The 25,636-nt window shown below is 43.2% G+C and overlaps 1 protein-coding gene and 1 long non-coding RNA gene across 28 annotated transcripts in view; one reads left to right on the forward strand and one right to left on the reverse strand.

Moving 5' to 3' along the window:
* Nucleotides 1–9,751, reverse strand: part of ATXN1 (ataxin 1) — a 398,514-nt gene extending 388,763 nt beyond the window's left edge. For 10 of the 25 annotated variants that reach the window (XM_033863858.2, XM_033863852.2, XM_033863857.2 and 7 more), the window contains exons 1-3: nucleotides 9,191–9,747; nucleotides 8,204–8,353; nucleotides 130–244 (exon numbers count right to left, since the gene is read on the reverse strand). The gene's annotated coding sequence lies outside the window, so the exon portion shown is untranslated. The other 15 variants (XM_033863859.2, XM_073810369.1, XM_073810368.1 and 12 more) reach the window with 11 other exon arrangements.
* The window catches only part of LOC109551560 (uncharacterized), a 55,067-nt gene continuing 38,944 nt past the window's right edge, over nucleotides 9,514–25,636 (forward strand). For 2 of the 3 annotated variants that reach the window (XR_012334352.1, XR_012334351.1), the window contains exons 1-3: nucleotides 9,543–9,641; nucleotides 16,714–17,092; nucleotides 20,235–20,524. This is a non-coding gene — a long non-coding RNA (uncharacterized lncRNA). Of the gene's footprint in view, nucleotides 9,642–16,713; nucleotides 17,093–20,234; nucleotides 20,525–25,636 lie in introns of all 3 variants that reach the window. The other variant, XR_002178366.3, reaches the window with a different exon arrangement.

The raw sequence follows: 25,636 nt of genomic DNA on the forward strand, positions 1-25,636 counted from the left end.
ACACAATAGAGTTTGCAAAGACAATTATCTTGAACAGTCTACGAAGTGCTAAAGTACGGCTAGTAGGCGACTTTCCCAGGTCAGACTTTATCCTCAGATGGAAACTAGAGAGCATCGCAAAACTCTCACCTGATGGGTGACGCACTTTCCTGCAGTGGCTGCGGAGGACGAGCCTGCTGTCCCAAGATGCCAGACAAATCTGCAGCTTGAATGGACCACCCTGGTGATTTGCTGCACGATCCTCCTGCAATGGTCCAGGGGGTGCAGAAGAGGAAATCCAAAATGAGAAACAGAACGGATGGCTTTAAACAAATAATTCCACCTGCAAGGGCCCATGCACTGAAATCTAAACTTTAAGAACATCACATTTTGCATTGTTTTAGGAGAATTACACAGCTACCAGCCAGCCCAAAAGGCAGGTCTGGTTTTATTCGACAGGGCTCAGAGGGAGGCCAACACACAGAAAGGTCATCCCTTCAATCAAATTAAGAGCTTGGTCTCCCCATTTGAGACAGCTACTGTCATTCTTTTCTCTAATGATTCTAGCCAATTTCCTCAGAAACACATGCTGGTAATCACAGGACTATCAGGTGAAAATGGGCATGGACTGAATAGTAATTGAGCCAGGGTCTAACTTTCATGAGGCATATCTTACTATCAACATGCAACTTTGAGGCACAATCATGAAACAGAGCACAGTTATTAGCATACCAGTCTAATGGGATAGAAGACAGAACAGAATGCAGGAAAAAAAAATGTTAAGTATGCATATACTCACTAGACTTTTTTTCCACTAAACTTTAAAAGATTTAATTACTGAATGTATGTCTACTTGACTTTCATTCTGCCACAATATCTTAAGCATGTTTAAGTAAAAATTACCCACTGTATGATGAATGAGTGAATGTGTGAATGGATGAATGAAAGAGAGAATGAATGAATCTTCCATATACCTTTCCATCAGGGAGCTTGGTGCTTGTAGTAGGTTTTGTGAGGTAAAGACCTATGCATAGAAATGGAAGAAGTTGAGGACTCGATCTGCTAACATAGTTTCCAGCACTATCTATTTAAATCATGTTTTTAAATACTGGTAGTTCCCAACTGTCCACATTAAATAAAATCAGTAGCACAGTTATTATAAACTAATCCCCAAACTAGTCATTGCTGGACTGAGTTTTTTCAGCCTTTGATTACTGGAGCTGATCTGCATATTTGTTTAGGCTGGTTTTAAATTTAGTTTGGGTTTCCTAAGCCCACGCCAGGTAACAGTAGGAAGGAGAAGGCCCAGGATTATATTGGGTGTCAGAAAAGAACTATTCTGGAGCTATGAATATGATCTCCAATGTGAATAATCTGTAAACAGGTAAGTGAGCCAATTATCCTTGGGTACATGGCAACACATCTCATGATTATTTTCATCCATACACACTCACTATTTTTAAGAGCACAGCCCAGCTGGAAAGGAAAATAATTTCGATTGCTTTCCAACACTGCGAAGTAATGAATAATAGCCAAAGTATTCTTACTTCTAGCTAATCCATTCGCCAAGTATTTATTTAAGCATCTACTGCACGCCTGGGACTGATATGCAGAAGAAGGAAGTTTTCTAGGCCTTGGTTTCCCCACATGTAATCAGTAAGTGTAGACAGACAAAGAACGAAGCTGTTCGAGACTATAACGTCTCTCAAGTCCTTGGAAGACACTGTCCTTCACTAAGAAGCTTGTTGAGTTACAAATATAAATAGTGGCCAAGTTAAATAGAAGCTCATAATATTCTATTTATTCTTACACAGCACTTGTTTTAAGGGCCTGGGACGGGGTAGAAATCTTGATTTTATCTAGTAACATCTCAAATGAAGCATCAAAATACTTGATCATCATTTTCAAACAAGGTGCAGGTACCGTGGATTTGCAAAGTGCTTGCTTTATGAGCTAACAGTTGAGAGTGTTGCCTTGTGTATCGATGTAGGTGCACACCATCCTATTTACCTATCACCTGGCAGATAAGGTTTTATAGAGTCCAAATTACAGTCTCCTCCTATTCTGCTGAAGTGCAGAGAACAGTCAAACATGATGCAAATGCTGTAAAATATTAATTTACTCTCACATTGGTATGCCTACTTATTTCAAAAGCATTTGTGTTGCTACACCAGTTAGACTAACTCGAAGAGTTAACATAACTTGCTGTGTTCCACTGGAGGGAAGAAACACAAGGATAAAGCAAGGCAGAGTGGACTCTGTATTGCAAAAACATACAAACAACATACCAGAAAATAGCCTATGGACTGTTTTCTGTATCTGCTAAAAATGGAACCCTTAATATTTAAAAAGCACAGCAGGGCAACATAACACAATACTATTAATAGTGGAAGACAGAAAGATGGCTTAAGTAATACTGATGTGACAGTCAGTAAAGAGGTGATAATATATAAATAATATGGATACAGGATATAATATCAACACTTCGGGGAGAGTAGGCCAAAGCTAAGGGTGCAATAAAAGAAAATTTGCCGTACGCAGTGACAGAAAAAATACATTTTCTTCGAATGTTAGAAGCATAAATGTTTACAGATTAGCAGCTATGACAATGATCACTAAAAACTTCTGCTAAATTACTCATTCAAAATGTGTCCGTTAAAGAACACCTAAATAGAAAAAAAGGAGTTCCTCTTAGCCTGAATCCAAATACCATCATCAGGGGAACTTCTGCCCCCCGAAAGCCTCAAACTGTGATTACACTACAATGAATTTTCTGAAAAGTAATTTTCAGGTTTAGGATACAATTTTTGCTTACGTTATTGCCATTACCATTGCATTTTCATTACTCCACAAATGCGATGCATTAAAAGCTATAAAAAAAATCAATGAATCAGTTCTGCTCACATCAAATATGTCAAAGAGAATATAATGTTTGTTGCTCTTTTGTCTTTAATAGTTCTAAAATGTGTTTTAGTACATTTGAGATGGTAATAGGTAGTACACATATTTACAGTACATTGGCCTGAAAACTTCAGGTTTGTAAGGATTATGAAATATATTACTACACTGATAAAGACAAAGATACATAAATTATGAAACAGGAAAGAGATTTCTGAAAACTATTTCCACCAATAAAGATTAGTTACCTAAACCTTTTTATTACTCCTGTAATTGTAAGTATTTACATATTTTTAAAACCTTGATCCAATTACAACTCTTTTGGCCAACATCTGAAAATATTCTCCAACACTAGCATGGAGTATACTCATTATTATACCACCTCTTAAATTCTGAATGTGTATTTTATTAAACTGAATTGAATGAAACTAAAATTTGAACAGCATAATTGAGGACTACAAAATTCCTTAAAAAGGGGCAGTCTTGTGTGGAACGCCCTAGAACAGAAATTATTATCTCTATTGGGATTTCTATGATTTCTTATTTTCAATGCTTTTCACAAAATAAGGAGAGCCTGCTTCTGATAAGTTTGGAAGTATGAGCAGAACTAAATCTGCTGTTTGAAGCAGTTAAGCTGCACATATCAAAAGATATAAAGCAATGGAAATCAAATCATGTCTCCCCTATAAAAATAATATCCTGCCTTGCTGTACTATGTCATCTTACACAAGTATTTAAGCTTTTCATAGTCTAAACTATGTGTTACTTGCAGACGACTATAAACGAAAGAATTAACATTCACTCCTACCTTCACTAAATTTCAGGCTTTTAGTAAAAACATGTTTATCGACTAACTTCTTATAGGAAACAAAATGAGCCAGTGTTAACCATACGTTAGTCATCAAAAACTATCATTCAAGGTAAGTGCAAACAGAAAATCCACTTGACATTTCAGAATGGAAAAAAAATAAAGGCACATTTATACAAAAGGGATGTGAATCAAACTCTGTACCAGGAGTCACAGAAACATGCTTACTGATATTTTAATAATCTCTTAAGGCTGGCCTTTCCGGGGACTCCCAGACAACTGAGTTAGGTCTGTTGAAACGTAAGGCCAGTTACAAACATTTCATGTATAATTTGATGGCTAAAGAGTTGTCCTTGAATTCTTCTCCGACAGTATAGGACAATTCAGAGGCCGGGAAGCCTAGTTATGATATTTCTAATGAAGCATCACTTCTGTTTACCAAACCCTCTTCAAACGAAATCCAGAAGGGAAAATATTGACTTTCACAGTTCCCAATCAAGCACATTTTTCATACTTATTTTAGGATGAATTTATTTGTACACTGAAAAATACATGTGCACGTTTGGCTGCCAAGTGAAGCGATTTTCTGTACATTGTAAAAGGTACTCCAGGACCTCCAAGGTGTTATGTAAAACTTAAACTTCGGCGCTTTATTTATATCCTTGCCTCCCCCATCTATTTACCTCCTGGAAATAATGGCCCGTTTTAAACACGGCAACGCTTGATCTGAGCAGGTCACAATCAGGTTACCAACTACATAAACTCGCAAAATGGTAGAAATTCACAAACACCCTGTGAGGAGCACTAAGGATCCCTCTCAACAATCTTAGCCCCAGAAGAAAAAAAAAGGATTTACCAATTTAGCTAGGGGGCTGCAAAACGGTAAACTGACGGGCAGGGTCACGATGACATCAAAACGTTATTATTCTCAATTATTTTTTCTTTCAAATATCAGAGTTATTAAAATACTCTCCCTTATTTGGATTGCCTGAGCAATACAGAGCTTCAGCAACCAAAGCTACTTTTCTTTCCTTTTTTTTTCCCAACAGTATTATTTTTCTTTGCTCAGCAGGCTTAATAAGGTGGTCCCCTAATACAAAGAAAAAAATGCTGTTCTCTACGTTATTAAATGCCCATGAAATTATATTCCCAAATAGAGTACAAGTTATTGTGCAAAAGCACCATACATTATCAGTCTACCAGCTATAGACCTCCATCATCTCTTACCTGAGACAAAAACCTTATAACCTACTACCACAAAGGTAACGATCACGGCCAAGAAATCCAAGTTAAGAATGAATACATTCAGGATGACTGCCTGCTATCAGTAGCATTTTTTTGCTATTATGACGGCCATCCAGTTTTCAAATCTGACAACGGGGATATCCTTCTGGAATAAATTACTTCCGCTGAATAAATCCGTTAGAAAACCAGTCGCGACTACTGGCAACTTGAGTTCTAAAGGATGACTTCTTCTGCACTTGAAAGGGTTAAGTGCCTGCAAGGCCAAAGGCACCAGACAGCCTGCAAAAGAAATGCTGCTTTAGTCAGCTCTGAAAGGTTTCTAACAAGTACCAAATACTTGTTGATCTGTTCACAATAAACACCAGCAGGATTGTCGGGCTCCTCTCACTGTCTGGGGAGATGCATTTACATACTGCACCCAGTAAGCACAGCTTGTTGGTCTCCTTTATAAAAGCTGAGTAACTAGAAGCATCATTCAGTGTCTCCCGTCCAAAAATGACAGAAAGAAGATGCAGCTGAAATAGTAAAGTCTCTCATCTGGCTGGGGCAGCACAAATACTGTGCATGAAACACTTGGGAGTAGTCCAGGCACAAGACAAACCCACCTGAATGGACGGAGGAACACTGTCTGTTGCCATGGCAGCCTGATCTAATTACATGAGTGATCAGAGCTGGAGTAAGTACACCGAAAACCTACACCCGCTGACAGGTATCTACGAGATGAGAAAGGCAGGCAGGCAGAAGGTTCAGGGGAGTCCTTCAACCTCTGCTTTATGTAGAAGGTGGCACTCAAGCCCAGTTATCTGTGGAGCTGCTAAAATATTGACTGATGCAGGCACAGAGGGCAATCAGAGGAGATTAAATGCCAAAGCATTAGTCGTTATGGTGCAGTCCCTTTCCAAGAGTTCATTTGCAGGATTTTCTCATCCTTCTCTCTGGTGGTTTCTTCAGGCAAACACTGCATTCCAAAATAGGCTGAAGTGTCAAACTACCTTCACCCACCAAATAAACCACACGGTGGGCTTAAGACAGGGGCTTCTAGGAACTGCAGGGCTCCTCAGAAACCCAAATGAAATAGCTTAGCTAACACTGTCGAAAAAGTAACTAGCTGTGCCTAAAAATAACCTTAAAGTAACTACCCGCTGCTGTGAGCGATATGTAACGATTATGTTTAAATATTAAGAACAGCCTGCATTATAAAACACAAATGTCAATGAGATGTGACTACAAGATTGGCAAAGAACTTATTTGCATACACACATTCCCGTGCATGCACCAGGATGTGCACGGAGTATGCCACTCCAAGCCATTAATTTTTATTCTGTGGGTTTAATAGGGTCTTCTAATTTTGCTAATTGTATCCTGTGGATCTCACAGGGAAACTAAGAATCTCTTCGGGGACAGAACCAGTTTGTAGGAGTCCCTACTGCACAGCATACGGTAAACAAAATAAAAATAGCTTGCCGTTCTCGTTAGCCACATCGCGCATTATATAACCAGCTTCCGACTGGCTTTTTTTTTTTCCCCCTTACTACTCTTCAGCAATTTCCCAATCTCCCGAAGTATTTATATTACCCTCTTATCTGTAGGATTATATACTAAGAAAGCAAAACAAAACAGAGCAGCCACGGGATTGAACCAAACCCCACAGTCCTTGGAAACTGATTTTTTTTGTTTGTTTTCTGGCAGGATCTCCACCCCCACCCTACTTCCACCCCCCGCTAAGGTTCTTGCTCAATCTGCCTCGAAAACCTGAATTGTTTCATCGCTTCCAGTCAGCCCCCTACGTGGTCTGAAATAAAATGAAAGCACCAGCCGCGGAGTTCAGGAAGGCGGCCTGAGGGCGGTGGGGAGGGGGGGGCGCCGAGAAGGGGTCGGGGCGGTGCGGAGTCAGCCAAGTGGCCACTGAGGGGGCCCTCTCCCCACCGCGACGGCCCCAGCCGCCCCCTCCCCCGCACGCGCGCGCGCACACACTCACAATCGCACGCACTCACACTCACGCCGCGCTCCGCCACCGCCTCACCTCTTGCTCAGCCCGGCCGGCCCCCTGCCCCGCCCCGCCCCCTGCGGGACCGGCCTGCGCGCAGCGCTGGAACCACGTAGGAGGTGGCGGCTGCGGTCGCAGGAGTGGCGGAGCCTCCGGCCCGGCCCGGCCCAGAGTGAGCGAGCGGCGGGGCTCCAGGGCGCATCCCAGTTCCCGCAGCGCCGCCGCCGCCGCCACCTCCTCCTTCCCCTCCTCCCGGCTTCATTCACCCTCCCAGCAGCCGCACAGCCGTTCACTCCGGCGCGGGCAGGGCAGCGCCTGCCACGGCTCCCCGGCTCCGGCCGCGGGCGCTGGCGGGGGCGCCGGCCCGGGCTGGGGCGCTCGCGGGCTCCCGGCTCCGGGCCGCTGCGACGGCTGCACATGATCAGGAAGCTGCCGTACCAACAGGGCGGCGGCGGCGGCGGCAGCTGCAGCCAGGGCCGCCACCGCCACTCCGGCCGCGCTCCCGGCACCGCACACCCGCTCCCCCAGCACCCACCCCTCAGCGCCCCCCGCTCTCCCACCGCTCTGCGCCCGGCCACGCGCGCGAAGTCCCGGCGCGGCCGCGGGCGCAGACCCTTCCCGGTCCGCAGCCGCACGCCCGGCCAGGCCGGCCTCCGCGGGGAGACCCCCACCCCGGGGCTCCGAGGCCAGGCGGACCCCGCGGGCAAGCCCAGCCCTTCTCCAGACCCGCTCGCTCTCGCCGCCCTCTTCGGGGAGAGGAGTGAGGAGGGGGCGGCGGGAGGAGGGGGCAGCGCGACCCCCGGCCTCCGCCTCCCCCTACGCCACCTCCAGAGAGGAGGACATGGCTCTCCGCACTCGCGGCCGGACCGGCAGCCGCCGTAGCGGGGCGCCGCCGCCGCCGCTCTCCCCGCCCGCCCGTGCCCCCAGCCCGGGCGCGCCCCCTCGCCTGGCGGGCGCCCACCCAGCCCCTGCAGCCCTCCTGCCAGTTGTCCCTGCTCCCAGAGCGGGGATGTCGGCCCGGGAAGCTGGAGCCGGGGAAGGGTGTATGTACACACACACACACACACAAACACACACCACAACACAACGCGTCGATTTCCTTCGCTCCTCTTCCAGCTGTTTTCCGTGTCGCCGAATGGGGTTTGGGGTTTGTTTCCTGGTTGTTGCTTTTGCCCCTCTAGGGAGAGCGGGGGTGGGGGGGGGGAATCTCAATCTAAATCATGGGAGAAGGAGATGGGGGAGGGGGGAGAGAAAGAATCGGAGGAGAAAAAAAAATAGCCACTTACTGTAAAGTGTAAATGGATCTGGGGTTGCGTGGGGAAGGGGGGGCAGAGGGAGAGAAACAGTGTCTTGCGGCTGCTGTAGCTCTGGCTGCTGCTCCACGGGGCTTGTTTTGGATCCCCCTGCAGTGAAACAGGTCCTGTACGGCTCCGCCACTGTAGTAGAAATGATGTCTGCAGTATACTCTGCTCTCTCCTCCTCCTCCTCCCCCCCCCCGCTCCTCTCCCCTCCCTCCTCCCTCCGCCCGCCCTCCCTCGCGCTCTCTCGCGCTCGCTCGCTAGCTCGCTCCAGTATGTAAATGTGTAATAGAAGCCAAATATGGAGCAGTTGGCTGCCGCCGCCGCAGCTCTGGGATCCGACTTCGGGGGGGCGGGGGGGGCACCCTCCGGCGGGCGGCGGGGCGAGCAGCTCTGAGCACGGCGAGCGCACAGCGCGGCGGCCGGTCCGCGCCCTTAACCCTTCGGTGCGCGCAGCCCGGGCTCGGAGGCCCCCGGGGAGGCGGGCGCGTTTCCCCAAGACCGGCTTGGGATCGAGGGCCGCGGGGCGGGAGGGGTGACCGGGGCCGGAGGGGACAGTGCTTCCAGGTTTGGGAAAGGGGCGGGGAGCTGAAGCGATGAGGTAATTTTAGCGGTGACCGGTAGGTCCTCGCGCGCCTTCCCGGGTCCCTGCATCTAGTTGGAGGGGACAGAGCGACAGCGGGGTGCAACTCAGGGACCCTGGAGGACTCTCCGAGGGCTGTCGAGCTGCAAGTCGGAGACCATGAAATACCCCAAGTGGGAGAGGAGGTGGGCCAATTCTGATCCCGACGTTCCCTTCGTCCTGGGCGCGCCGACAAGCGACTAAGAGGGCTGACTCCGATCTTCACGCATGTTAACCCTCAAACCGGTTTAGCCTCAGCGTTCCGGAAGCCAGCCCACCGAGCCGCGGGGATTGTCTTGGCGTGCAACTCAGGAAAGTTTTAAGGGTCCCCCTGTCTGCACGTGCACCCTCACCTTTCCTGCCTACGAAAGCTGGTGACCTCCCTGCTCTCCCTTCTCTTTCTGCAGGTCCGGAAATCTGCTCTGGGTATGGAACTACCCAGCTTTACCCTGGGTAGACGATCCGCGCACTCCTCTCGCCGCTAATTCGGGATCATTAATTTCATCGGAAATGAGGCAACCAGTGTAGGAGATAGAGAAAGCAAACCGAGCATCAGATGGCAGTTCTCGTGAATCCGCGCCGGAGAACTTCCTCTGGACTCAAATTTAAGTGCGGTTCTCAACTCCTCGGCACCCCGTCCCTCCGTGGGTACCACCGCCAGGCGTTAGCTGGAAGGGAAGGACTCTTCTTTGGAGGGGTGGTACCTGGCCAACAGGTGTGGCACCTGGAGGAAGAGAAGGCACGGCCATGCTAAAGGGAGCTCAGTGCGGCGTTTTCCTGGCTGCAGATAATTCTGGAAGACCGGTAGGTGTCGGGGCAGCATTTGACCTCTTTCAGGTGCTTAGAACCAAGTGTCTAGAAATACGATCCTTACAACGTAAGTTTTTCTCTGGAAGCCTCCACTTGACTGGAAGCTGTATTTGAGAAACCTTTTGGCTGAATTTACTTATGACCTAACGGTTAGTCACCAACTGAAGCAGGATACAGAATCACCAACAGAAATGTGTCAGCTTTTAAACAACTATTATAGAGCCAAGGTGCTGCAGAAATAAAAATCAGCACCCTAGCTAGGAAGGTGTAGAGCCCCGGAAATCATTTTTTTCTCACATTTTGAAATACCATGCACATATACATGGCTATTTTTAAAGAACTACTACTACTGTTAACTTGTTTCTACAACTTTTTTTTTTCACTTAAAAATCAATGATGGTTACAGTTTAAGCCCCAGGTTGGTCTAAAGTGACATTGTTGGTCTCATTACAGCCTCTAGTGGACAATTAAAATCAGTTTCCTGAAAAGGCTCTGCCAGACAAGCATTATCAAGGTGAAGGTTAATATCTCAGAACGTAACCGGGTAGTAATGTATCTTTCCCCCCCCCCCCCCCCCCCCCCCCCGGCAGTGCCGGTTTCTGAAAGGAGCAGAAGCTGCTAGCTCTGCACGAAAAAGACGTATGCTTTTTGAGGCAGGTATTATTATTACTGGCCTGTGAATAAACAGAGAACTTCTGCTCTTCATTTCAGTTTCAGACAGCTTTCATAAAAAAATTAATTCATCTAAAATATTTTTATAACAGAAAATATTGGTTGCCAAGTTTCTGGCTTAACTGAGATGTTTTCATTCCAACTTCTAATCTGCAGACTGTCCCATCCACCTCCACTCTATTTTTAGACATCTTACATTTAGAGAATTTGGGGTTAAAAAAAGAGCAATATTTTCATTATTACATATTTTAACAACCTTCAACACATTAAAACACATAACTCAGATTCGAGTGAGTCAGTTAATTTAAATGTTCCCTCAAGGAAGCTAAATACATTTATTACCCAAACAGAACAATTAAGAACTGTGTCATTTACTTACTTAGGCATTAAGGTTAAAGCCAGAAACTGCCATTAAAATTTGTAACTATTTCTTCCTGCAAGGTCCAACATAAACATAATACTTATGATACAGTTTCACTACCTTTAGTACTGAAATGTTGTCGTTTCAGGTGGCAAAACTTTAAATGTACAGTCACAAGTAACTGGCCTTGATTCTTTAAAAACAATACTTTCTCATGCAAAAAAAAAAAAAACTCAATGAAAGAAGAGCAGGGTTTTCAAGAAGCCAGTAAGCAAAGATGTAGTACTATGCTCCTAGTCATAAACCTGATACCATATTCAGGCAAGTGTAAGTCGAACTTTGAAATTAAAGGAAATTGAGAAATAAGGCTCGCTGAGCCATCCTCCTAATCTGGGTTCTGCATTGCTTAAACACTCTTATATCTACTTCACTGTTTTGGTAATGTCTACTTTTGAAGGTTTAAAATGGCCTATCAAGTATATTTTATATCATACAATTACATATCACATCTTGCTTCTAAAAGCATAGTCTTCAAAGCAGCACCAGCAGCATCTGGAAGCTTTTTAGACATTCAGAATGAGAGTTCCACCCCAGACCTACGGAATCCCAATGTGTGTTTCAACCAGCTCCCTTCTCCCCGCCCCCCCACCCACCCCACAGTGATTCCTGAGTGCATTATAGTAGGAAGAACACTGTCTATACTACAGGGCTCTGTCTAGATGAATTTGGCCACAGATGCAGAACTTAATTCTATTTATTCTTTTTTATTCCCTTCCCCTTTTATTAATTTGCACTTTTAAAATGAAAAATTATTACCTTTTATGCTTTGGTCAAATAGTACTGCATTTCAGAAGGGCCCTGATTTATGTACAAATCTGCATCATCATTGCCAAGAGAACACTCTGTAAGGAGTATACCAGGGTCTTGAACATGAAACTTTTCTTCAGGGCAGCAGAGGGAGCACAAGAGTACTTAATAAAGCAAGTGTACGGGCCCTCCACATTGTAAGGGCTTTTTAAATGTAGTATATGTCTTCATTGGAAGTAGCCTCTTAAATAGTTCAAAGCAAAACAAAGACAAGCAAACACAAACGGCTCAGCAGCTTGTAACAACTAAATGATTGAATGGATTGGAAGTTAAATAGAATATAGATATAATTATTTAGAGTTTTAGGCTTGAATTCTTAAAAGAAAGTGGACCTCGGTAGTCATACTTGAAAAAGATGCCTTAGCTTTTCTGCAATGAAAAATAAAGATACACAACACAGAGTAAGGCAAGTGAGAGTCACTCCTGTTTATCTAAAAACCTTGGGGGTCAGTTAACCCAATACTACATCAGATAAGTTCACTTCATTTGGAGTCAAATATGTTGGTAAAAGTATAGGTACTTCTCACCATGTTGACTTTCACAGTAATTTTAGGGGTTTATCTTTCATGTTTGCAGTGGAGAGGATTTACATTTCAATTGCACCTCTGTAGCTTTTCATACTTTTTACAGCCCTTCCACACTGCATCTTCAAATGCTCCCAGGAGGTGGATAAGACAGGATGTTTTGCAACTGGCTCGTGCCTGCGTAGCATTGGGTCATTCAATAATAACAATAATCCATTGAGTTGTTCAGAAATGAGGGAAATCATAGAGGTCTTTACAGTTTCAAAGATTTTTCAAAGTCATTAGATAGTGAGTATTTAATAAGTGAATATTTAAATGAGACTGACGAATAGAGACAGTCTTCATTCTTGAGCTATGTTTTTTATGTGTTTATCACTTGTTTACCACCAGCCGTTCACTATGCATTTACAATAACTAGGCCCTGAGAATATAAAGATGAGTAAGACATTTCCGTCTGCAGTGAGTTCACAGCAAAACAAACCTTATCTTTTGAAAAATGTCTGTTTTTACCATGATGAAACTTAAAGATTCGTAGTTGATTGATCCAGTACCTTTCAGAATCAGTATATTGATCCGACTTCCAAATATGAGAATCAAATACTAGGATCATTAAAAATTTGGGTGGTGGGAGGGCAACTGTGTAAATCATCGGCAAAGTTATTTATAAAGCTAATATTAATACTGCAAATTTGTAAAACAAAATGTAAAGTTACAACATATGTTTTGTCTGAATGCCTTGTCTATCCAAAAAAACAAAATCACATGAGTGAATTTAAATGATAAACATTTAATTATTTATAGCTTCTTAAAAAATTGTTAAAAAGAATTTCCTCCTATGCTAAAGAAAGATTTGCCAAATTTTGGCCTGGAGCAATTTGTTATGGCTGTGTAATAAATACCCCAAAGTTGAATTTTTAATGGATACACTGACAGACCTTTAACCATGGTATTATAAGGAGGGTGTTAGCCCACATATGTCATTTAAAAATCTGAGCAAATCATAGTGTGCCTGCAAAACCAATATACTTTCCTTAGATTGTGCTTCCAAATAAAGCTGGAGAGACCAGAAAAGCAAAATAAACTAAAAACAGAAGTGAAAACCACTCACACAATAGACTCTGAGGTCAGCTCGCCACACCCAAACTGAAGTCACCGGGCTCTGTTTGAGGCACAGAGACTCTTAAAGGACATGCTTCTGAATCAGCTTTCTTGACCCTCCACCAAACTATAGCAGCCCAGGCTTCTGGGTAATGAAAGTGACATCACCCGTAGTCAAGAGTAAAATTAAAATCATTGTATTTAAACATCTACCAACAGTTTATGACTTAAGAGTACACACATTAGGCAATTTTAAATAAGATTCTGTCTACAATTAAAAACAAATGCTTTAGTATATAGGTCTGTACTGTCCGATATGCCTATTAAGCACTTGAGATGGGTTGTAATTGTAAAATCTACCTTAGATTCTAAAGACTTAGAACATACACACACACACGCATACATATGCACATATACATATATTAAATATTAAAATGAAAATATTCTGCATATATTAGGTTAAATAAAAATCTTGTTAAAATTAATTTACCTGTTTCTTTTTACTTTTTAATGTGGCTACTATAAAATTTAAAATGACATGTGTCCATTACATTTCTAGTGGACAGCCCTGGTATTAACAATGGGGCTGGGAAGGTGAAGGAATTAGTTCTAAGAACCCATAATTGGAGACCTTAGGCATGGCTCTTGGCAGTAGTGTAGTAGTAACTTAATTACTTTTCTGCCTTCCTGAGGTTTCCCCCTTGCAGTATAGAACATGCACCTTACCCCCTGTTAAAATGATCTCTGAGAGTAAGCTATTGGTGAAGGCATAATCTCCTTGGTAGACCTGATGTGGGCCTGGAAAACAAAAATCTGTTAGGCTTATCTGTTAGACTAAAAATTCGTTAGATTCAGTCTCTTGAGGTGGGGTGGGGGAGTCCTCAAATACTTTGCCAGCCTGGAAAGCTAATGGAAATTTTGCTCTCTGTTTTAGAAAGCACAAGCCTTCTGAAGTTACAGCTGGTTACAGGCTGAATGGTTGGGGGTGATACCTTTTAATGACAGATGGCTTTGGGCATGGATAATGAAAAGTATACTATTGCTACTTCACTAGAAAACAAATCAAAGCCACCAAAAGGAAATCTGTTTGTTTGTTAAACAGTTTCTAATATATTTAGTATAATAGGACACATCAAAAGGAAATGAGATGATTTTTAACCGTTGTTATTTATTTTGCAAGCAAGACCTAGGCACATTTTCACTAATGTAACTATGTCCGACATTGAACGTAATGCAATGACCTATGAAATAACAAGAGTTTGTGGTCTTAATCATCTATAGAACATAGTTCTTCTTACATGAAAAGAAAATGAACAACATTTTAAGGCTTGGAATGAGTGAGTTGAACTTTGCTTGGTATTGGCCACAAGCATTTGGAAATCTATTAAAAGCATTTCATTAACAACTTGGCATTTTGTTTCCTCAAAAGAAATACATTTTCCAAATTAAAATCAGAGCCCCCAAAAAATAAATAAATAAAATAAAATCAGAGCCCAAAGCCACCATTGTTTACACTTAAGATAGTGATAGTTGATGGGTTGTGAGGGTAAAGCTTAGGGTGCCTTCAAACTAAGATCAGGGGCAACAACAGACTAAAAAACCCCATCAAATCGTTGTTCTAACTTCATGACATTAAAATACATAGCATAAGCTCTCACAGTTACTTTATTTTTCTTGAGTCAATACCGGCTAGGAAAAGCTGATCCAAATGAGGGTCAGGGTTTAAGACAACTGTTTTATGAGGAATTTACCAAGTTTACCCCGAAGAGGAAGAGTCAGAGAAAAATGCATTGGCAATTCGCTTTTTGACATAAACAGCTAGAGGAGACTGTCCGTGTCAGGATTTCAGCAGGGGTTGTCAGGCAGTTCGGCATTTGCAGAACCCGTGTCCGTCAGGCCTCTCCAAAGTATAACTGCTGGGCGACTTTGGGGGGGCTCTCAAGACTGATGACTGCAGATCCGGATTTGCTCTGTGCCATGGCGCAGACATGAAGTGATAGCGCCTGTCACAGATGCTTTCTGACGGAGCAGAATAATAGCACTCAGACTTCAACAGTAAATTACAAACAATCCCTTTTTAAGTACAAAATGAATGCACAGAATGGGAGACCCTGTCAGCTAGAATGGGAGTAAATCAAGTAGGAGAAGACAAATTGTTCACTCATACCACTACAGCCAGATTCTTAGGCTGCTAACCGTGCTGTCATAGGAGAGCTTTTCTTCTTTGTCAGATAAAAAGAGACATTAATCCTCCGCTGTAATTCTAATCAATATGCCAGGTATCAACGGATGCATCTCCTCTGAAAGCCGATCAAGTTACAAGGTGATGCCTTCCAACCCCTCCCCCATCTCTGGTTTAAAAGTTGTAGCTGAAATACCAATAGTAAGAACATGTGACCCCAGCACTCCCAGCGGGAGCTTTTCTGCAGTCAATTTCATAATGACTTTGCTCCGCCTCTCTGCTCAGCACTTCCTTCCCCCTCACTCTCCTCTCTCCCCCACCCCCAGCAATGAATCATCCCGCATTTAAAGAGACTTAGATGACCCAGTGTGAACTTTACAGGCATCCTGTACATTCTTATGCCAAAAAAGGGAGTTGCTCTGTGACAGAAACCTAGGCAGATCCCGATGCAGATCTCAGAAGTGGGGAGCTGGGGTGCTTATCTAGGAAGATCAGTGAGGAGTTAATTTTCCTAGATCCTGGTGGGGATTCAGAATTGCCTATCGCAGTTCACGATCAGGTTTTTAAGAACCCAGTTCAGCTCTTTGTGCAGAAAGGAATATATCAGAGACAAAAATGTTGGCAGATCTCCTTTATGCAATCAGGGCAGAGGAATTTATACCACATCAGCCTTTTGATTTCTTCAGATCTGGCTGAGGGTGGGGTTTCCATATTTGTGCTTTGGCAAATGTGTCCAAGAATGAACTCTGCCTTAGAGATGCTCCGAATGTTCTTTCAGGTTACTGTGTGCTGATTTGTGCATTTAATATTAAAACCAGAAACATTCTTGCCCCTTCATTTCTTTAATACCGTTTCTGAGTAATACAGATTAAGTAGACAATCTGGGCCTTGCTTTTAGAGACCTTTTCACCCCACTTAAGGCGGTAAAGAGTGGACCACCTAGACAACATTGTGCTTTTGCATATACTTTCTCTCTACCTGGGAAGCCCTTCTTTGCATGGCGATCTTTCCCCACCCTCCAGGACCCAGCTCAAGCACCAGCACTTCTGCAAGTCTTCCCTGATTATCACAAGACTTTGCAGCTCTGCCCAATGTGTGAGTCAGAGAAGTGCTATTTTCTTATTCTTTTTATTTATACAATATATATTTTCTTAACTCTGACAGAAAAAAATCAGGGCCATAAGCACAGATGGAGATTATCCTAAGTGAGAGCGTCTCTTATCTAATAGTTCCTGTACTCCCAAACCCATTTGACCTCCACTTACGATTTCACATGTAACTGTTTTCCTTTTATTGCTCCATTTCTGTGGCTCCCCCCACTGGTCAGTTCTCTACGTGAGTTCCTGTTGCCCTCTGTCATAGGTTGAACTGTGTTCCCCGAAAGATATATTGAAGTCCTAGGCCCCAGGTAAGCGAGTGTGACTTTATTTGGAAATAGGGTCTTTGCAGATGTAATTAGTTAAGATGAGGCCTTACCGGATTAGGGTGGATCCTGAGTCCAATATGACTGCTGCCCTCCTAAGAGGAGGAGGCACAGAAACCGAAGAGACACAGGGCAGGGAAGAAGGGTACAGGAAGACAGAGGCAGAGCTTGGTGTTACGCTGCCACCAGCCAAGGAAAGCCAAGAACGGCCAGCAACCACCAGGAGCTAGAAGAGGCAACGAAGGATTCTTCCCTAGAGCCTCAGAGGGAGCAAAGCCTTGCTGACACCTTGATTTTGGACCTCTAGCCTCCAGAACTGTGAGAGAATATATTTCTCTTGTTTTTGTTTTGTGTTGTTTTGTTATTTGTTTTATTTATTTTTGGCTGCATTGGGTCTTCGTTGTTGAATGCGGGCTTTCTCTAGTTGCAGCGAGCGGGGGCTACTCTTCCTTGCAGTGTGCGGGCTTCTCACTGCAGTGGCTTCTCTTGTTGCGGAGCACGGGCTCAGTAGTTGTGGCTTGTGGGCTCTAGAGCACAGGCTTCAGTAGTTGTGGCACACGGGCTTAGCTGTTCCACGGCATGTGGGATCTTCCCAGACCAGGGCTCAAACCCGTGTCTCCTGCATTGGCAGGCGGATTCTTAACCACTGCGGCACCAGGGAAGCCCTGTTTCTCTTGTTTTAAGCCACCCAGTTTGGGCTTATTTGTTACAGCAGCCCCAGGAAACTCATACACCCTTTTTATGAGAGCCGTGGTGACAGCTCTGTTGCATTCTTCTTTCTTCTCTTTATTTACATATATGGCCCACTCTCCTCTATAGATACACATAGGTAATCAGTTCTGGATGCATATTTGGTCTTTTAGCTATGACAGTACCCATATACAAAAGTTTCAGTGGAATAGGAAAGTTGTCAAGAGAGTTCTAGAAGCACCTCCCCCTCCTCCCAGAAACATCTGGCCTCTGGCCCAGAGGCTTAGACGTTGCTGCAGGTCTGAGAGAGGGTGGTGTCCTCCCAGACTGGGCCTCAGCTCAAAGGTCTTCCCAGGGCTCCCTGGCTCCGTCTACTGGTGCCAGGATGCACCTGCTGCTCTCCTCTTCAGAAGTGGCATTTCAATGTGTGGAGTGGGGTGAGGAAGAGACTAAAAAAGCCAAATCAATTGTTTGGCACGGAGGAGGAAATACAACCCCAAAAACTGCTGCTTTGTTTTAAACTGTTCACTCGAGTCTTATAAAAGTGCTTGTGAACACCTCAGTCTTTCTGAGTCTCATCTTCCAAAAGCACAACTGGAAGCTCATTGGTTTCACGAGGTTTTCCCCAGAAGGTGGAGGGAGGCCTTACACTTGAGCCCAGAATCCCGAGGTATCTCTTCTCTAACAGTCACCAAGAGACGGACCATACAGTTCTTGCACACACATCTCAGTAAATGGCAGCTCCATCCTTCCAACTGCTCAGGCCAAAAAGCATCTTGACTCCTCTCTGTCTTTCACACCCCACATCCAATCTGCCCCAAAATCCAGTTGGCTGTCCCTTCTGTATCCAGAATCTGACCATTTCTCACCATTTGGGCTGCTACCACTGGAGATGAACCACCACCACCCCTCATCAGGACGATTGCACTGACCTCCTAAATCATCTCTCCGCTTCCACCATGTCCGGCTCAGGCCATAGTTGAGCATCTGCATGAGGTGATGCCACAGCTCTGCTCCAAAGCATCTGATGTCTCTCTTCCACTTGGAGTCAAAATCAAAATCCTCCCATGGCCTCCAAGGCCCCACACAATCAGGGTGCCCTCTGTCTTCCAGATCCCATGTCCTCTCTCCCCTCCCTCCTACAGCTCCAGCCCCAAACAAGCCAGGTGCTCCCTTGCGTCAGGGCCTTTCTACTTTCTGATGCCTCACTTGGAATGCTTCTCCCTGAATATCCACATGGCTCACTCCCTCGCCTTCTTCAGTCTTCTTTTCTTAAAAAAAAAAAGCAAACTAAAAATCTCCCAGGGGCTTCCCTGGTGGCGCAGTGGTTGAGGGTCCGCCTGCCGAGGCAGGGGACATGGGTTTGTGCCCCGGTCCGGGAGGATCCCACGTGCTGTGAAGTGGCTGGGCCCGTGAGCCATGGATGCTGGGCCTGTGCGTCCGGAGCCTGTGCTCCACGACGGGAGAGGCTGCGGCGGTGAGAGGCCCACGTACCGCATCTGACCACCCTACTTAAAATTGTACCCCCTGACTTTCCTGATCCACCTTGCTCTGCTCTATTATTCCATCAGTATATTACCTTAGAACATTCAGAGTCATTTCCTTTAGTTTGTTTACTGTCAGCAGAGCAGAGGTTGTGTCTGTCTTAGGCACTGATAAACCTCGAACATCTAGAAGAGTCCTTGGCACATGACAGACACCCACTAAAGATTCATCAACCATTAAATGAATTAATGGATCAGTAATATTTTTCAGGACCTACTATGTGCGAAGCCTTAAGCTCCAGCACAATTCCCTCATTAGAAGCTAATCCAAAACCAATGCATCTTGTCCACACTATGGTAGATGTTCTGTTTACTTGATCTTTGACTTAATTATATCTGGTATACCTAGTAAGGCTGAGTTGGAATGAGCTGAATTTCACATTCAGACTCAGATTTGTGAAGAATTTTTAAAACACAAAATTTGAAACCAGAATTGAAAATCATGTACAAACGTGACAGCAAGTTTTGAGAACAAACAAAGTAGCACAGCTACAGCTTCCAATAATCATCATTTTTAAAAGCTACCATTTATCAAGCTCCTATTCTATGCCAGGCAACATGGTAAGGGTTTTGCACGTGTCGTTTCATCTAAATCCCCACCACAGTCCGGTGAGGTGAAGATCATGCTTCCCATTTCTTAGATGATCAAACTGAGGCTTGGAGTTTAAAGGACCTGCCCAAGGTCCAAGGTCACCCAGCACTGGTTTCAAGGTGAAGTTATCCACCTACGTAGCCTGAGAATTTTTAACAAGTCATTACCTGAATGAAATAGGCCACGTGGAGTCATAACACTGCAGTGTAATATTGTAATATTTTGGCTAAAGCAACATTTTTAATACTAATTTCTATTAGATTTTATTTTTGAGTGAATAATACATGTATCTCAGAAATGAAAGCTAGTGATTCTTATTGAGGATTGAATATTCCTACATAAACCAAGTGGCTTCAGAGCAACCTAACTGGTTACCCAACTAACAAAACTATACTCCAGCTTATGACTTTTTATCCACCCTGCTACACGGCTGGAATGACTCTCACTTGAAGTCCATGGTCACATTCAAGGACCCTTTCCTATTAGAAATTTTGACTCAAATCTGGTACATTCCACTATAGTAAGGTCAAAATAGATTGTAAAGGGCTCACATGAATTCCCATAACTGAAGGACTTAATTTCCTTTCAGTTGACCTGTGTCTGACTTCTCTTGTTCCACCCTTGAACTTCCCAGAGGCCACTGTGACCAGAACTCAGGTGTAGGATCTGAAAGTAACCTGGCCACACTACCACCTCTTCACAGACTCACTCCACTTTATATTTGAGGGAAACGATCCTGGAAGCGGAAATACTTCGAGAGTTCAACAGTCTGGGAAATTTAAAGGAGGGGGAAAAAAGCCCTGCATTTCCAAAGAGCTGAAGACAGAACTCTGCTCTCTGAGGACAGCAGGAAGTAAGAAGACCCGATTCGTGGCTTCAGGAGAGGAAAAGAAAAGAGCCCCACAAGGAAACTACCAACAGATGGTAAATACATTTTTAATTCTTCTGTCATACTGTGTGGACTTGTACACATTTGTCCTGCTGTGTTAGGCTCCCAAAATAGCTAGCCATGGAATTGCAGAACAGTTCGGCTGCAATTTGAGATTTAGGAAACCGTGCTGGCTGACAAAACAGGAAGGGCTCATAGTAGGATGGAGTGGATTTGCTCCCAGTTTGCAGCTCCTCCATGTGGCATTCACTGTAGCTCTTAGTGCAGGAAGATTCTCTCACATGTCAGGTCTCATTGATGATGTCTTAAAACGTACTATTTCAAATTGTCCTCCGAGCTCTAGTTACAAGTATTAAACATGGACATGATCTACGTGGTAACTCTCAAAGGCTAAAAGGAATATGATCCATTTACTTATGGATTCCAAATTTTCCAGGGAGCATCACAAACATATATGGCAGCCTGGAGCGCTATACTTAGCCATTCTCATACTTTTCATTTTGGCATAATGTTTCCATAGAATAGCATGGGAATTCCAATGCCAGAAAAAGGACCAAATATGATAATGGATTGCTCTAAGAGGAACCTAAGGAGATAGGATGCTAAAGCACATTCAGTTGACTCCGCATCTAAGACGTGACCTGAGATGGGTACCAGGAAATGAGTTAGGTTCCCAGTCCCAACACCGTCTCCCAGTGCATCAGCAAGAAAGAAAAAGTGTTGATGAATCCAAGTGGATGTGGAATAATGGGGAGAGGGTGGTCTGTTACTTAATTGTGGTCTAGAAATATCACTTACGCAACTACTAGACCTGGAAGGATCCTTATAGAATCTAGTTCTTTTTTTTTTTTTTCATTTTATAGACAGGAATCTCCGCCAAAGAGTTGCAGGAAATTGGCAGAGATTATACAACTGGTTGATGGCAGATTCAGTACTGGAACCCAAGACATCTATTTCTCAGTTCAATGTTTGTTCTGCTTTAGCACCCACAGAAGGTGGACATTTCTGTGATAAGCAAGATCTAATTCTAGAAGACCTTTCTCATAGTAATCTTCACTCTTGGGTTTTTATAAAGCAAGATGATGGAATCTCTGACTGGTCTATGAATGTTTGGGAAACTGGTAGATATTCTTTATAGCTAAGGTTTCAGGCTTACATATATTTGTTAATTTCTGTTCTAAACCCCTGTGGATTGTGTCTAGATTATATAGCTATCACACAATCTGGCACAGCTGGGATCCTCTTGTCATGAAATAGCAGGGAAGATTGGTACATAGGGATTAAAAAGCATTGGCAAAAGAGAACAGGGAGTTCATGCAATAACTTCCTACCCTGAGCCTTTCTGGTCGAAGAATTTCTCCTAGCCTCGATTCAAGAGAAGGGTGGGTGGGAACGAAAGGGGATTTTTATCTTCTTAGTGAAAGAAAGGATACAAAAACACTTAAGAACTGCTCAATTTGATAAAATCTTGATTTTGCTTAGTTTAAGTTTCTACAAGACTGATTATATTCTTGTTCAAATGACCTATACGTTCATAGATAATTTTTCTAGTGGGTACATATGTTTACTAATAAAAACTATTCTCAATCAGCTATTTAAGAAATGTTATTTTTACCTTTTTTTTTTTTTTTTTTTTAAGAAAGCTAATCGGTAGGCTTCATAGCTACTTTAGCAATAAGGTCTCCTAATCTGGCAGTTCTGTTCAGCATTTTGATTTGTTTTTTTCTGCTCGTGATTTCATCAATGTTCTTTTCTATTTTTGTGGTGGGGAAATTTTTACCTGTTGTGTTTAAACATGGCATTCTCTGCTTTGAGAATCCATTTGACCATTTTGACCCCTCTGGCTAATTTTACTATCTCCGTTGTCTAGTTACAGATTTGTGGGTGGGGGAGGGTAGAATTAAGTGAATTCTTTGGAGGAGAGCAGTAATGAAGGCACACTTTAGGTTATTTCATTCCTGTGATCCAAATTTGATTATCTAGCTAATATCACTAGGGACATCTGCAGCTTTAATAATTACATCTCAAGGCCTAAAGAAAAAAAAGAAGAAAAATTACATTTACTACACATTCACATGCAGCCTTTCAGAGAGTTACCATCTGAAAGCCTGTTTGGCTACTTTAGGAAAATAGATTGATATCAAGATTCTGCTTTAAGAGTTCAAGTTCAGTTGACGCTTTGTTCTTTAAAAAAAAAAAAAGCTAGATTTCAACAACTGTTTTGTGTAGAAGGGTTTAGCATTGCTTATCTGAAAGAGTAAAAAATCTAAGTTATTGATTTTACCTTTCCTTTTGGAGGACAGTTTTAGGATTTTTTTTCCCCTAGAAAGTTTTGAGGCTATGATTCATGTTAAAAGTGCCCTGTTCCATTATATACCAACACAGCTTTGAAGCTGTCTCTGCTTCTAGGTCAAGGGCTCTCCCTGTGGCCAGATGCCAGTTTTATCCTTGGACTCTCATGATCCTCAGAAATAAATCAACTTTCCAGTAAAATCCTGTGACAGCTCTGTTTTACATAAAAGTACGCAGCCTGGGGATGTGATACTGTTCTGTGTTTTAGATGGAGAAGAAGGCAAAGAAAACATCCATTATCAATGAGAGACAATTCCAGGTGGAGCCATTATTACAGAAATCAGAGGGCAGCTGGGTCGGGGGCGGGGCGGAGGTACCACATTCATTCTCCCTGCAGCATCTCTAACCCAAAAGCTTATTATTTGTGCAGAAACAAAAATACAAATGACTGTAAAGTGTTCTAATCCACATGTGGCATGGGTCAGTACAGTCCATGAGTTGAAAAAGTGAGTAGGTCAGCTATCTTAGGTCAATATTTCTTCCTTGCGGCAAGAAAAGAAAAGAATGAACGAATTACTGCTACACATATCAACGCAGATGAATCTCACAATATTGGAAAATAAAGGAGGCTACACACAAAATAAGGTATGCTGTATATCGTTCCATTTCTATAACTTTCAAAACCACACAAGAGTAATCTATTGTGTTAGAACTAAATATATAGTTTCCCTTTGATGAGGAGGGAAAGGATTGTGCCAGAAGGGGGCATGAAGATGGCTTCTAGGGTGCCAGAAAATTCTATTTTTTGACCTGGGTGGTGGATACAGAGGTGAGTTCTCTTTGTGATAATCCATTAAGCCATACATCTGTGATCTGTGCCTTTTTTCTGTAAGAATGATTTACTTCAATTTAAAAATTTAAAAATAATATCCCTATTGGGAAAGACAAATTTAAGAAATATTAGAAAAGCATTTTGCCTAATTAAACCAGTGGATATTTTTTACAGAGAAACACAGAAAATTCAGATGAGTGAAAGAAAAAAATGCACAAAACTTCAGTGTAGGGCAATGGGGACACTCCTACACTGTTACAGGAAGTGTTCATTGCTACTGCAGTGTTCGGTTAACTCTCTGGCATTATCTATTAAAGATATGCATATCTGGTGACCCAGATTCCCACTCCTGGGTACATATCCAATAGAAATATGTTCATGTGAGCACCAAAAGAATAGCAACTCTATTCATGATAGCCCCAAACTGAAAACAGGCCAAACTACCCATCAGCAGTACAGTGGATAAAGTGTGGTATATCTAACCTTGGAATACCATACAGCATTGAAAATGAATGAACCACAATACCCTTAGCATGGATGCAACTGAGAAACCTAATGTTAAAAGACCGAAAGCTAATGTTCAAAGATAGAGAGAAAAAAATCGTTATGTTCCCATTTACTTAAAGTTCAAAAAACAGGAAAAGATAAATACGTATAAGCATCAATATACACTTAGGTGGTAAAACTAAAGAAAAGAAAAAAAAAGAGGTTATCATAAAAGTAAGGGCAGCAGGGAGAGAGTGGGTTGTCAGTGGGAAGGGGCGGATGGAGGGCCCCTGGGCCATATTCTGTTTATTGATCTGGGTAGTGGTTAAGCGAGGGTTCACTTAATAAAAATTTATTAAATTATACTTTTATATATCATGCATTTTCCCCAACGTGTGTCATATTTCACAATAAAAAGGGTATAAAATCGCATGAAATCCAATTATTCAGAGATAGTTATCACTTTAACACCTGGATATGTATATTCCCAAACCTTCTTTAATGCAATATATACATCTTATCCACATTGCTTTGTAGCCTTTTTTTTCTTTAATAATATAATCTCCCAGAAGAAACTCTTTGGGTTTTCTGTGTATTTTTTCAATTCCCATTTAATTTTAACTAAAAGTAAATATCATACAAGCTTTATGCCCCTCTGGAAGGCTAAAGCCATGGGGTGTCTTTCAGGAAATTAGGTGGCTTTAACCTAAGCTACAGCGATTCATAAACCAATCTGCAGGATTTTGCCATAGCTCAGGGGAGACTTTTCCTTCTCTGTTAACAGTGCTGCTGCTTCAAAAGAGAAAAGCCTCTCTCCACCTCTTCAGTGCTCTTTTCAAAAGGAAAGGCCAGGCAATGAGGGGAAAGGCTAGTAGGGGAGTGGTCCGGAGGCTTGGTGGGAGGAGGGGGTCACCCTAAAATGTATTCTATTACTCGTCATGCTGCGCCTGGCCTAGGAAACATTATAAAGTATTGAAATCGGTCAAAAAATGATTAGGGCACTTTTTTAAAAACCAGAAAGTAGTTCCTTTGCTTTTCTTGCCCTGGGGGCAGTAAAGTTTTCTTCCCTCTGCCTGGAACATGCTGCCCTTCCCCCTCGCCCTCATCAGCAAGCATCCTCCACTGTTCTTCTTTACCTTTTAAATCATCTGCATATTTCATCCTCTTCATCATGACATGGTTGAAGAAAACTTCTATGAGCATCCAAGCCTGGGCAGTGACCCCACGAGAGCCCCATGGCACCCTGGACTTACCACATTACAGCACTGGTCACCTTATTTTGCAAGTGCCTATTTTCCTGTCCACAAATACTCTGCTAATCTGTAAGCTTCATGCATGCAATGACAGTGTCTGTTTCACCATCGTGACTCCAGTCTCTAGTACATATTGGCACCCAATAAATATAGTCATTGAATGGATGAAAAACAGTTGTGAAATGAGATGTGGCGTGGGGAGAGGAGTTGTGATTTAAACTATGCTTTCCCAACTCACTTCACCTGTTGGTACACAAATGGCTTCAAAGAGTCCAGTCAAATGA

This window comes from Tursiops truncatus, chromosome 10 (assembly GCF_011762595.2).
Source record: "Tursiops truncatus isolate mTurTru1 chromosome 10, mTurTru1.mat.Y, whole genome shotgun sequence".
NCBI classification, from domain to species: Eukaryota; Metazoa; Chordata; class Mammalia; order Artiodactyla; family Delphinidae; genus Tursiops; species Tursiops truncatus.